The 13,812-nt window shown below is 40.6% G+C and overlaps 1 protein-coding gene across 4 annotated transcripts in view; it reads left to right on the top strand.

The window, feature by feature from the left end:
• The window catches only part of NOX4 (NADPH oxidase 4), a 105,741-nt gene that overhangs the window by 80,033 nt on the left and 11,896 nt on the right, over positions 1-13,812 (top strand). The window lies entirely within an intron of this gene.

Raw genomic sequence — 13,812 nt, 5'->3', positions numbered from 1 at the left:
GACCAGTACAGTAACCTAATTCTACAACCTATACAGCTGGCAGTGTGTTCTCTGTATTCTGTCTGGTTCCAAGCAGTACTCAAAAGTGTCTAACGAAAGCCTGATCACTTCTGAGGAATGAGATCTTGCTTTTCTCTGTGTGGTGTATTGTGATGTTACCTAAAGAAATTACAGCTTTGTATTTCCCTTCACTTGTATACCATGTCTTTAAGGCTTAAAATAGTTTTTTTGCTAGATTGTTTTTGGTGATCTCTAGTACTGCAATGTTTAAGGTATAATTACTTCCTCTTTTAGACGAATCACAACACATTGAATTTCTTTATTGTATTGATTTCCTTCTTCTAAACAAATACTGAAGTTCTTAAAATAGCTTAAATTATCCTTTTTACAGGGATAGCTGAAGCAGGTATTTATTTCCAGTGTTTTCTCCAAAGCAAAGGTATTTGCATCCCCTCTCAAAAGACTTTGAAAGCTATTTGTAGCCATACTTTTTATTTCTGCCATACTTTTTATGTTGTTAGGGAAAATTGAGCAATGGAAGTGGTCAGTGACAATTTATCCATCACATGGTGCTATTATTACCAGAGCAAGGGCAAAGCAGAACTGGTTGCAGAACTGGGCCACACATTTTGTTATGCTTGATCCCCAGATATGCTTTCCGTATGGATGAGGCAAATCATGTAGATGTAACATTGTGTTGTGAAGGAGTCATAGACATGATGTTCTGGGCATTTGGGCACTGTGAAGATGAAACTGTGATCTTTATAATATACAAGAGTATCTTCTGCCACTGCAGTTTTGAAGGGAAGCAGTTCTAGGGTTTCAGATGATCACTCTATCACTTTGAAGTGTGTTGGAGAGATCCCACTCACTTTGTTGAAATCTAGGAAACTGGCACTTCGTTCAAGCTGGTGTAAGATAAAATCTGGTAGAGTTATGAAACGAACTCAGGCTTTCCATAATTTTTTAGTACAAGCTTCAAGAAAGACTAGAAAGTACCGAAATCCATGAGTTAGAGAGATACAGTAGGCAATTCAGTGGTTGTGTCAGTGTTTCTGAGTGAGAAGGGGAAGAGCTGCTGTTGTGAAGGATGACAGCTGATCTAAGGAGTGTAAAAGTCACTGGTTACGTTTCAGCTGTGTTCAAGTGAAATGCTATGGTGCTTTCCACTCAGGAAGAGCAAGGTCTGTGTGAGGACAATCATTACTTGCCAGGCTCTCTCTCGGCACTGTTTTGATTCAATGAGGTGGCATGACGTTTTGCTTCATGTGTCAGCCCTAACATATGTCAAACTTGCTGGTGAACTGTAGAAGAAAAGACTCTTTAAGAAAAGTTTGGTTTCTGAACAGCTTGGAAGGCAGCAGGGATGCTGAATATTGGCTGGTCTGAGCAGGAGGGTGAAGGGAAGGGGGCAAGGAGAATATGAAGGAAGAAACGATAGATGTAGCTTTCTGTTTTGTGCACAGTCCACCCATTACAGGGAGAAAGATACCTTAATTCAAAAGAATAGTCTTACCTATAGGATCAGCAGAGCAGTGTACAAGGAGCTTGCTCAGCTGCATAGGGCTCTCATTGTAGAAAGAGCCCCAGGGCTCTTCTGTGGCAGGCAAGTGATACCGGTATTGATGAACAACTTGAGCTCCGTCTTGTGTAGGGAAGGGGGGTTAGGAATTTCTTGCTAAGTTGTTTGCAGATTGTTGTGTCCCCAGGAAAAAACAGGCTGTGAGTTTGGAGTCTCCAAGGCCTCTTTCACCTATGGTGCCATTAACATGCACTTGAGCATCTAATTCCAATATAAGTACAGCAGAAGGGCTGTCTCCTGGGGCTCAGTCCCTGCTTCCCTCTTTTAGAGACAGCACGACCAGCACTTCTGAGATAAGGAACTTTCCCAGCTCTCACTGTGCCATCTGCAGCAGGGCTTTGCTTTTTGAATGCATTTTTGCATATGTGTCTATATGCATTTTGCCTTCACATTATTAGATGGCAGTTAATGGCTGTGTAGTGGTTGATGGTTAACTTCTTGTTTTCTTGGTGCAAATTTGCACTACAATTAAGGAATCCACTGTAAGGGATTGCAAACAGCAGTTGCTGAAATTTCAGCTGGCTCTCTCAAGTCATTTGATGGCAAAATAAAGCAGGTTGGCTGCAAGCAACAATAAAGAGCATCACTGGAGCTTAAGAAATCCATTTATCTCTGCGCTGGCTATGCCAGCTGTACATGGTCAGATGAACTCCCCTCACTGAATTAGCTTTGTTGGCAGTTATTTGGCCCTTCACTCAGATTCTGGCACCAGTCAATAGCATCTGCATCGTGTGGAAATGTTTTGGCAATTAAAAGCCAATTAAATTTGGCTCATTTCCCTGTTCCATCCTTCTTATGACATCCAAGGAGAAGCCTCATGACTGAAATATTTAGCATCTATGAAGAAAACAAAAAGGGTGTCTTGATTTTTAGGAGTCTGGGGTCTGCTCTTCTCTGCACTGAAGGCCCCTTGAAAAATGAAGTTTAAGGGATATTGCACCATAAAACTTGTTCACAGGAAAAAAAACAACAGAAGTGCTTCAAGTCAGTACAGTTTTATTATCACTGGGGCACTGGTGGTAAAAAAAAAACAACCCTGTGCACTCAAGTGTTTTGGTACTGTTGAGTAAAGTTAACCAAACTGATGAAATAAGATTAAAAAGGAAGTAACAGGGCTGGTGCCTTTGTCCACAGCCATCATTACCCTTTCTTTCGTTTGTCTTGGCAAGCCTTGATGAGGTTTATGACCACCATTATAGATGTATCTGTGGGCCTCACAGACCTTTAATGAGGTCATTGATGCAGTGCTCTTCTCTGAAAAATACAACTGTTTTTATCTAAGAGGTAGATGCTATCACAGCATGTCAAACTCACTTACCCAAATTCTCCTAAGGTGTGGCAGAGAGCATAGAGTCTGGATCCTAGCACAGCACCCAAGCTGCTGCATTAATCCTGCCTCTTTGTCAAGTACCTACTCCAAGGGGGAAAATATCTTTTGATTAGGGACCTTTGGATACTTGCACAATAGGTGTAGCTGCATTAGAAACATGTGGTGGTGGTTTAGCAAATTTAGCAAATGGTGGATGTTTGCAACCATTAGAAAAAAAATACAAATGCAGTTTTCAGAATCTCAGAAAGGAACAGCCAGAAAATACTCACTTGTAAGCCCAATTTTTACCTTATAATTTGTTTAAATTAAATCATTAAGGGAACCCTTAAACAGAAAGCAAATGGTATGTGGAAGACTGATATCATAGATTTTTCCATGTCATTTGCTTTCCATAGAATACATACCATAGAATCATAGAATGCTTTGTGTTGGAATAGACCTTAAAGCTCATCCAGTTCCAGTCCACTAGCTCAGGTTGCTCCAAGCCCCTGGCCTTGAGCACTTGAGCCAGGGTTGGGACAGCCACAGCTTCTCTGGGCAACCTGTGCCAGTGCCTCACCACCCTTATCATCATCTACCCAGTTGATGGTACAGAATAAGCTCTTCAGAAAACAAGGTTTGGTAAATAACACAGAACCTAGAACACTGGGATTTCATCCGTTGTGTAGTGCCCATGTCCTGCTGTATTTACTTGCAGATATAGATACTACAGCAGGATAAATAGTAAAAGGTAAACTTGGCATATATATATGTATATATCCACTTGTTTAGTGGATATCTGCTTAATAATATACCTTTGAGTACAGCAGAGCTAATTCCTGATATCCTGTAATTCAGAGGCATTTTTGCCATTTGTTTTGTTCTAGAATCAGGTGTTAGGGGTTTGTTGGGTTTTACTGATTGTTGTATGAGTTTTTTTCAATAGATAATTTAGCAAAGTATTGCCTAAATAAGAGTATAGCACAGTGTATTAGAAAGAAAGAAAGTTAAAAGTCATTGGTGTCAGGTGGCAAGCAGCAAATAGTTCTTAAGCACACATTTTTAGAAGGGGGTGAGGTATCAGATATGCAGCAGTTCATGTTGGGACTTGGTTCTTTTCAGTATATCAAACAATGGATGACAAGGAGGGAGATGTAAACACCACGTTAATTAAATCCTTGTATGATGTTGCACCAGGGAGGATAGTGTATTTCAGAGCATATGGATTGGAATTTCTGAATGATCTGGCAAATTTCAGGAGGTGGGTAGGAGAAAAGGAAGATGAGTTGGAATAGGCAGAAATGTCAGACAGTTCACCAAGAGAGAAATTGCCATCACTGAAGAAGAAAGAGTGACATGGGGTGAAGGAAATGATAGGATCATATATAACACTTTATAACAGCCTTTTGTGTCAGTGTCAGAATATTCAACCTATTAAATTAAGCATTGGAGGAGAGGAGGTTTGAGGAAGTGTTGCTACCTGGTTTCACCAGAAGGAAGAGCATAGCCGAAGATGTAAATGACATTCTGGAAATGAGAGTGGATCAGCATGAGGGAGACGGATTTAAAAGGCTGGACTTCTCTTCCCCTCTGGCAAATCAAACCTGGTATTTGAGGTCAGACCTCAGAGTCCTGTGATCTGCATTTCACAGTAACACACATGATGGGGATCGGCTTCACCAGCATGGAGCTGCAGGACACTGATTTTATACAAGGAGTCTCCCAAGTCAAGATTTGCTGTGCCTCTCTAGAATGACAAGACGAGTCACAGACTGTGGGGTTTCTCTGTGAATACACAAAGCAACTTCAGGGAGCCTGGACAATAGGAACTGGTGTTGGACCTACAGGAAAAGCTTCTTCACCTTAGACACTGTCTCTGTGTCAAATGTATTCTATCGTTCTATGAATACTTAATGAAAAGTAAAGGTGTGAAGGGTTATGAGGGAATTACATATCTGAAGTACTTAAACACCAGTCCCCTCTCTCTGTCTCTCAATATATCACTTGATCATCTGTCTTGTTCGTTGTCACCTGTTCTCTCTCAGCATTTCAAAACTCATAGAAATGCTAAAAATAAGACTGTTATCATGGATACTCTTGCAGCACATAGAAAGGGAAGAGTTTGAAGGAATTTAAAAACGCAAGGGATGAAAAATGCTTTGTTTTGAATAAGAGGGTTGTACAGAGGCATCTTTGTATGCCTAGAAAGGTAATAATAATGCCAGTACCACCTACGAATAGTAAGGCCATTATATAGAGCCTCGGCAGGACTGAAATTGGAACACTGCAGACAATAATGAACTGTTCAGTCTTGAAACTTGAAATAAGAAGTTGGAGCATATTCAGAGAAAAACAATGAAGAAGTCAAGATGGTCAGGGCTGCATTGAGCACATCTATGATGTAATGCACTATATTCTCTGGTAGCTTGATATGCTTGTGCCCTTGCAGACTCATCTATAGGCTTATGCTGACTTCAGAAATTCCTTCTCCAAGTTGGGTGATCTCATCCTTAATCTGCTATTTTACTGCTACTGTTTAGGGTTCACTCTAGCATTCAGCACTTACTCTTTCTTTCCATTTTGGCCTTGCCAGTTTTCTGTATCCTTTTCCAGATAAGAGACTGCCTGCCTAGCAATTCACCTTGTCTGACCATCGCTGAACATCTGGAAGCCATCTGAAGCTACCTTATCAATTATCTTGCAGGCCTCACTCCTTGAGTGTAAAAGCAGTATTTAGAGAATTACTTTCTAGGCTTCCTGGCAGCTTAGTTCAAGCAAAGATATTTTATAGACCCCCAAACCAGTAATCACTTGCTTCGTGAAGCTGCCCTGAAAGTAACCTATTTCTATAGGCACATTCACTGGCCGGTATAGGATATGAGGCTTATGGGGAATGTTTCCTTAAAGGAACAATGTAGCTGTGAGAGACATTTCATTATGAAGAGAATTTTCCAGAGAAAGATAGCTTTTGATTGGACTAAGTCACTTTGCTTACCTAATGTGCACCCTAAGGTAGAAAAGAGTCAGCAGTGAGAAACAGCAATTTTTCTCAAGGGTTTATTACGTTTTAGGTAGCACATTTGTGCTTAGGTTTACTACATATAGAGGATCCCATTTAATTCAAGATTAACTACTTCATTCCAACTGCACGATTTGTTGTGAGATTTCCCCTTCTTTGTTTTTTCTTCTTTTTCACTTTGAGTTCTTCATCTGCACTTAAATCCAGTCCAAAGAGCTTAAGTGGACTGCCTTTGGAGGAGATAGTGATATACCTGGCCTTGTCTTCAGATTAATCTGCTGCCAGCTATGTCTTCCAGCAGTCTAGTCAGCTGATTCTCTCCTCCTCTTTTGTTTCTGTGGATACCTAGCTAGGGTTTTAATTTCTGCACTTGTCATCCTTGGAATTTGTCAGCAGATGCCAGCTTTCCTTTCCCCATCTCTAACGTGTATTGGAGCATTACTGGTAAAGCCTGCTGTCAGTGTGGATGTTGTTAGAGTGGTCTTCGTTTTCCCCCAGCCTACTCTATCAAAAAAAGTATTTGAGCTTTGGCATGTTATGCCCCCATTATGTTTGGAAGCTCAAAACAGCTTCCAGGGTGGGGGACTGCTACATGTACTAACTATTGGGCTTTCCCGAGTCCTAAACCCCCATGTAGACTTTTTTACTTGAAAATACCCAAACCCTGGCAGAGGGAACTGCATTAGAGCTGCAGTGATGGTTAATTCATAATTTTGTGTGTGAAACTTGAATCAGCACCTGAAATTTGCAATCCAGTTGCATCAGTATGCTTCTATATGCTTCAGTTGCTTCAACTATGCCACAGTACCCTGAGATACTAATGCTGCTGGTATTTCCACTGACCTGAGGACATGGGATATCCTGACTTAGTGAGTATATATATATATATATACCTGGTAAAGAAGAGGGCTAAGTGCTAATACCAGCAGTGCTTGTGACAAAGACCCATACTGTCTGTTATATGGCAGTATAACTGAGGTGAGCACCAAAGGAATACGTATAGGCAAGAAAAAGCTTCTTGCAAATACTGAAAGAGACCAAAGCTCAGTTAGGGAAGTAGATTGCTCAAAAGCAGAAATCCTGTTCGTAGTGAGAAGGGCAGATTACTGTGCAATGAGTTGTGGAGAAACACGGCCAACACGTTCAATTGTGTTGCTGGTCTGCAGCATCTTAGTGCTTATCACTTAATATTGTAACAGGCTGAATTTTTGAAAGGTGAGTTACAATAGGTGGTGCATTCATTACAAATACTCTTCTTTTTTGTTTTACTTTATTAGCTGAAGCATAATTAGTAAGAGACAAGTTTACAGAGAGGCAAGGCACTGCAAAAATAGATGCTGTAGTTGGTAAGGAAGTGGAAAAATTGATTTCCTTTTATAATATAAAATTAAACTATGTGATCTTTAATCAAAGGACCACATTTTGGAAACATTTTATATAAATGGAAAAAAAAAAGCTGCCATGGAGAAGAATTAATGCGACATTAATTAAGAATATTGACCCAAGACTTTGGTACAGAAAGTACTTGTGCTTTCAGAGTACAAAGTTGTCTAAATGTATAATTATACTTGATTGTAGTTCTCAGTGGTTTTACAGACCTTTTTAGCGAAGTAAGTGGTCTAAACTATTACTTCTCTCCTGTTATAGTCAGCAATGAGTAATAAGAAATTTTACTAAATTCTGAGAGAAATTAACTCGGTCTGGGGGTTCAAAGGAAAAAATGTGAAAATTCAATCAGAAATGAAGCTCAAGCAGTTAAAAAAAGGTGGGGTCTCTTATGAAATCTGAATTAGAATCATAACCCTTTGCAATCTTGTGCAGAATAGTATATAAAGCTAATTGGAGCCACTGGGTTTTGCAGGCTTTCTCATCTAAGAGGCTGCCATTTTCTTAAATGAAAACATCATCCTTCACAATGGCAGGGTAACACATCGGAATCTGGTCTCAGATGCTCTCTGTCCCATTTTGTTACACTTTTAAACCTTGAAAGCCATTTTAGTTTCAGAAATCCATGCGAACCAAGGAAGATGAGCTTTGTTCAGTGCTGGTTCTTCATCTGCAAAAGGCTGTTGGTACTGAAACGCTGTCAATAATCACAAGACCGCTGGAAAAATAGTGTCACAGCATACGCTTATTAACTGAGGCTTAAATAATGGCATGAAGCGTCGTATGTTGACTTCAAAAGAAGAAGCAACTGTCTTGATTTTTGCAGTGGAAAAAGCTTTAAACACTTTGGTAGTACCAGGCACAGCTTCTTTGAGAAATAAGTGTGTAATTTGCTGTAGCTAGGTTCTTACCAAAAGCTGTGAATTGAGCCTGGGGCTTCAAAGTGGCCTAGAACACTTCTGTCGTCAGTTTTGCTTTGTGCAAGCCTACCATATGAAAGATTGCCTCTGATGCAAATTTCAGAATTGGTTTCCAGTAACTTCACTTACATTTATTATCCTAGAGCCCTGAAGGAACAGTCATGCATCAAGAAGCCATCCTGATACAGAGAGTCACACAGCAGAGACTATCCTGACCAAACCAGCTTAAACTAGAAGTTTAGGTTGGATATAAGGAGGATGTTCTTTACTGTAAGGGTGGTGAGGCACTGGAATGGGTTGCCCAAGGAAGTTGTGAATGCTCCATCCCTGGCAGTGTTCAAGGCCAGGTTGGATGAGGCCTTGGATGACATGGTTTAGTGTGAGGTGTCCCTGTCCATGGCAGGGGGGTTAGAACTTGATCTTAAGGTCCTTTCCAACCCTAACTATTCTATGAATATCAGACAACATGGATGGATACAATCAGACAGCAAAATTCAGGCAGTATTGGGCCAGAATACAACTGAGCAACTGCAAGCACATCAGCAGGTTAACTACTGTCAACTTGTGGTTTATTGTGTGTTTTTTAGGTATTAGAGGAAAGAGAAGTCTTAAGAAGGAATTTGAAGGGAGATAATGAAATAGCTCTACAGATGTTCACAGAGATTTCCTCCCAGGCTTGAAGGGCAGTGTGGGAGGAACATGAAGGCACTTGTTTGAATATTCATCATGTGCAGGTGGAGGCTGGTATCGTGGGTTATCAGAGGGAGGTGATAACATCTCTCTGGTGCATTAAGAGTTGCAGCAGCATAAGAACATAAGGAGATCGTTTCAGCCATCATATACTTTGTTCCTTGGAGTTCTCAGGCCATATTCTTCATGGCAGTACTGAACTTTGGTTTCAGTAGGACAAATTAAAGAGAAGAACAAGCATGGGAGGGGGGTTATTTAGTTGTTTTTACTGTGATTTTAGAGAACTTTATCCAAAACCTGTTGAAGTCAATGACATGGGCTTTTTGTGAGGAATCAGGGGAGGGATTTGGCTCCAGCTGTAGGTGTGTGTGTGAGCTAGTTATCAAAGCTCCAGCTGTCTCAGTGGATATCTAGGTCTGGAGTCAGGTAACTCTGGCTGGGTGTCTACTGCCACTTCAGTTCTGCTTGGCCTTCTGCTGCTGTTCCAGAGGAATGCTGATTTCTAAGGTCCTGTTGGATTGACTCAGTACAGTCAGTAGACATAGAGAGCAATTCATCACATCCTGAAGCTCTCTCTAGGCTCCATTAACTGTATTGATTGCATCTCTTTTGGCTGTATCGAGGATTAGTCTTGCTCATACAAAGATCACCCACACCTGGGTCTTAGTAACAAACTGCATACTGCTCCAAGGATATAAAATATCATACTGCTGGGTGAAATCCTTACTCTGTTGACATGGGTAAGATTTAACTTCCATTAGAGTAGGACTTCACTTTCTGTGCTCTGTGCACTACTTTGTACCCAAGCACTTTTCTCAGCTTGCAAATGCTGATACTTCTTTAATTAAAATTTCCTACGAGCTCTTGAGTTAACTCCCTGATCCATCTGTTATTCCACTAACATCCCAGATAATGTCTCACAGTAGCTCCCAGAGAGCCTGGGGGAAAAAGGTAACATCAGCATTTACAGTTGGGTAATGAAGCACAATATAAGCATTAAACTTTTCTAAGGGCACCTACAAGTAAAGTATAGCATTGAGGCCCAAGTCCAGCAGGGGTGTGAGCAAGTGTCTCCACACATCACTGTGCAGTTCCTTATGGAAAGTAATGACTTAAACAGGGGAAGTTCAGGTTAGATACAAGGAAAAAGTTCTTTACTGTGAGGGTGCTGAGGAACTGGAACAGATGGCCCAGAGAAGTGGTAAATTCTCCATCCCTGTCAGTGTTTAAGACCAGGTTGGACAGAGCCTTGAGGAGCATGGTCTAGTGTGAGGTGTCCCTGCCCATGGCAGGGGGTTGGACCTTGATGATGTTAAGTTCCTTTCCAACCCAAACCATTCTATGATTCCATGATTCTATAACTTGGGTCTCAAAAGTAGTACAGCTGCCCGTGTTCCTGAGACAGTGTGTCTTGGTTTAGGGACAGCCCCATGTTAGTGCAGTTTCATTTCCCAGGGTTGGAGCAAGCAGTCTTGGTGCTTGCTGGGGTATTTCTGTACCCCAGCATCTAGAATATGAATGTGACTTAAATAGAAAATATGTTCACCAGCTATCTGTAAGATGCTTTTTAAGAATATGTTCTGCTTATTATTTTTGTGTGTGTGTGTGTGTGTGATATGTTCTGTTTTGAGGAGCTTTTTTCCTGTTTGTGAGCTAAGAAATTGTGCCAGAATAACTGAGAGCACTCCTAAGACTGGAAATGAATATATGTGAAAGAACAGCTCGTTACTTGAATAAGTTTGCCTGAAGGGGGAATTTGTAAACTTTTAATAAAATTCCATTCCCTTCCTTCATGTTAATTAAATTAAAGCTGGGGAATAGGAGAGCGTAACATGGTTATGTGGTATTTCTGGGTCACAACTCAAGACACAAAAAGTCATCTTTTAACCCCCTTGGGTTGTCTGTCTTTTTATTGAACACTTTGAGATTTCATGTGCAGAAATGAACTGGGTTTATGCAAAATTCTCAGTACTACCAAAAGCAAGCAGGAACATGATGACAGAAAGCACAAGTTGTGCAATCTCTGCAAAAGTCCATGACTCAATCTCTGCTCTGTTCATCACTGCGCTGTTTGATACAGATCAGGAGGTTCCTTTCTTCCATTGACTTGAATAAAAGGGTCAGTTCCTAAATGAGTGCTTCCATTAAGACATCAGAGCCACATTTCTTTTAGTTATAAATTATCCCCGTAGTAAAACGGGGTTAAATAGTGCATGTTTATGGCATCCAACAGAATCTTCCAGGGAGATCATATCCTTAGAATGAGTTTTTTTGGGCAGTCTTGTGGAGTGGGTTAACGCAGTAGCAATATTTCTCCAGCTTTTTCCCCACTTCTCTTTCTCACACTTGGAAGTGGTGACTTCTGGCTGTTCTGTGCTGGACCACATGCAGACACAGCAGGAGGCCCTTGGCTTCTCTCACTGCATTTGATGTCCAAACAACTGTTCCTCTCTCCCTCAGAGGAAGACACAGTCGGCAGATACATAGAAATATTTTGCCAGCCAGATGGGGCTAATGGGCCACAAACTGGAGTAATCTGACCAAAACACATATTTAATTGAAGGTTGTTTCTTGCATTTCTGACATAGAATTATTCACCATGCCTGACTGGTTTGTGGTGACCAGAGGCAGTTTTGCATGTTTCAGGTCTGATTCTGTCAGGGATAGTCAGTGGCACTGAGGCTTTCCAGGAATGCTTAGTCCTTTCTGAGATAAACATAATACATACTTCAGATAGTCCTCAAGTAGGCTGAAGTGTAGTCCCATGGCACCCCAACAGTATATGGCTATTGTCACATCCACTGTAGTAATTTCTGGAAAAATATGCTTTGCTAGTTTATTTTATATTCTTTTTGTGTGTTTTTCCCCCAGAATGTTGGCTTTGAGTTTATATATCCAAATGAAAGTTAGTGCTGCTTGTGCAAAATGCAAGGAATTTCCCTCAGGCTTGTTCTTACGCCCTTTATACCTGTAGGAGTGATTCTCCAGATTTCATCACTTAGGCAGGATCTGATAAGGGTAACACATGGGTAAGAGGTATGCCAGGAATGACAATGGACTTCACTCGCTGATCTTCATTATCCTGTTACCCTTAGCTGTTTTTCTTTTTACACTACACTGATATCCCCAAATTAGATCTGTGGGGATATGCATCTGAGACCCATAACATTTGTGGACTTCTCTCAAAATGTCCCCTAGACAAGATTAATTTTGGAGTAATAACCTCTTTCTCTACATTTCCCCTGTTGCTTATTTAAATAAGAGATACTGCTTTACCTCCTCAGCTAAATGACAGTGCAACATGAAGAAGATCTCTTAAACCAGGGACTTCAGCAGTGGCATCATTTTATTATTGGAAAATAAACTCATGTTAAGCAAATAGGGTATAAAGTGTCATGTAACAGGAAACTTTTAATGAGAAGATACTTAACATTCTGTTTATATTGTACGCACATGTGCAGTTAAGTTTTTCTTGGCCCCATTGTGCAAATGAACTTATCTGCCCTAAGGGTGAATTTGTTTTTCAATTATTCTCGTCATGCTGGAAGTAACATACCTGATGTTGAAAAGCTTTGAGAATATCCAAGAATATTGTAGTTACTTCAGAATAGAGACAGAAATAATACTTAGGCTGGGGTTTGCTTAGTTGCGAATATCATTGGTTACCTAAAAACATCTACTGCAGCTCTTCCAGTAGTTTCTGTTGATGGCTGTGGCTGGCCCAGTGTCGTCTCCCTTTCTCTTCAGGTAGGACATCAAGAGCCACAAAAGGAGTTTGTAAAACAGGGCATAGTTAAAAATCAGCCTTTTTGCCTCCATATTCATAAAAAAGTAGGTACTTGTAAGACACTGTAGAATAAAGAGACTAATATATGCAGCATCAAGAGGTCAGCAATAACAGAGGTCTGGAAGAAATTTCCTAGAAAAGACCATATTGGCCAAAGACATCCAGACAAGATGTCTTGACTAGTAAGATGACATGGGTCAGACCACAAAACTAAACGAAATGAGATCAGACTAGGATCTTGAGTTATGGCTAAAATCCAGCCCTCTAAAAGAAAGAATCAGTGAAGGTTGGAAGACTTTGTCTGGGAAAAGAGACATCTCTGCCTTTAATTCTCTGACTGATGTGATAAAGGAGAAGCTTATTAGATGTAGTTGTGTAATAGTACCAGTATATGTGTGTGTAAAGCTAATACATGTTGGAGTTTCCTTGTGGTCTCAGGCCAGAGGCTGGTCTCAATCGGCCTACCTGTGAGAAAATACCTAGTCCCAACACGCTTTGCTGTATTCACCAGTTACCTCAATTGTGGTGATCCAGTGAGCCACTTGTACACAGAATGGACCTTGACTAAAGGTACTCTTCTAGAACTGGGTTGGAAATGGGACTCAGTCTCCTAAATGATCTTTATAAAAAGGTGGACAAAACTGTTACAATAATGAGGGGCATGAGTCAAAGTGCTGAACATGAAGTGAAGGAGTAGATGTTAATTTGTTCCCCTTGTGCACTGCAGGATGGATATGTGTCACCTCTTATTTATTCCCTGGATGCCTTTGAAAAACATTATGAGAAGCCAGGAGAAATAGTTTTTTTTAACCCTTTGTCCATCTCAGCTGCTTCTGATGTTCAAGAGATGAACCTCTTAGGCAGAAGTAGCCAAACTCTTTTTCTTCCTCCATATGTACCACCAAGTTGTTATTGTTTCCAGTGCAGCAATTTCTTTGTCCTTTAATACCAGATACAAAGGGCAGTGGTAATTTCGTCACCTCCACTTGTTTGATTAAAAAATTAGCTTTTCTAATCATGGAATGTGCCACAAGATTTTATATAGCAGTTTTTCATACCACCTGTGCATTGGTTTGTCTCCACATAAAGCTTTCCAAGAAAAAGACATTCGCATTTGGC

Source organism: Neopsephotus bourkii, unplaced genomic scaffold, assembly GCF_033783945.1.
Source record: "Neopsephotus bourkii isolate Nb327-2 ecotype Australia unplaced genomic scaffold, CSIRO-AGI_Nbou_v1 NB_1825, whole genome shotgun sequence".
In the NCBI taxonomy this organism is placed as follows: domain Eukaryota; kingdom Metazoa; phylum Chordata; class Aves; order Psittaciformes; family Psittacidae; genus Neopsephotus; species Neopsephotus bourkii.
Note: the sequence above shows the minus strand (reverse complement) of the source record. Positions and strands in the feature narration are given on the sequence as shown.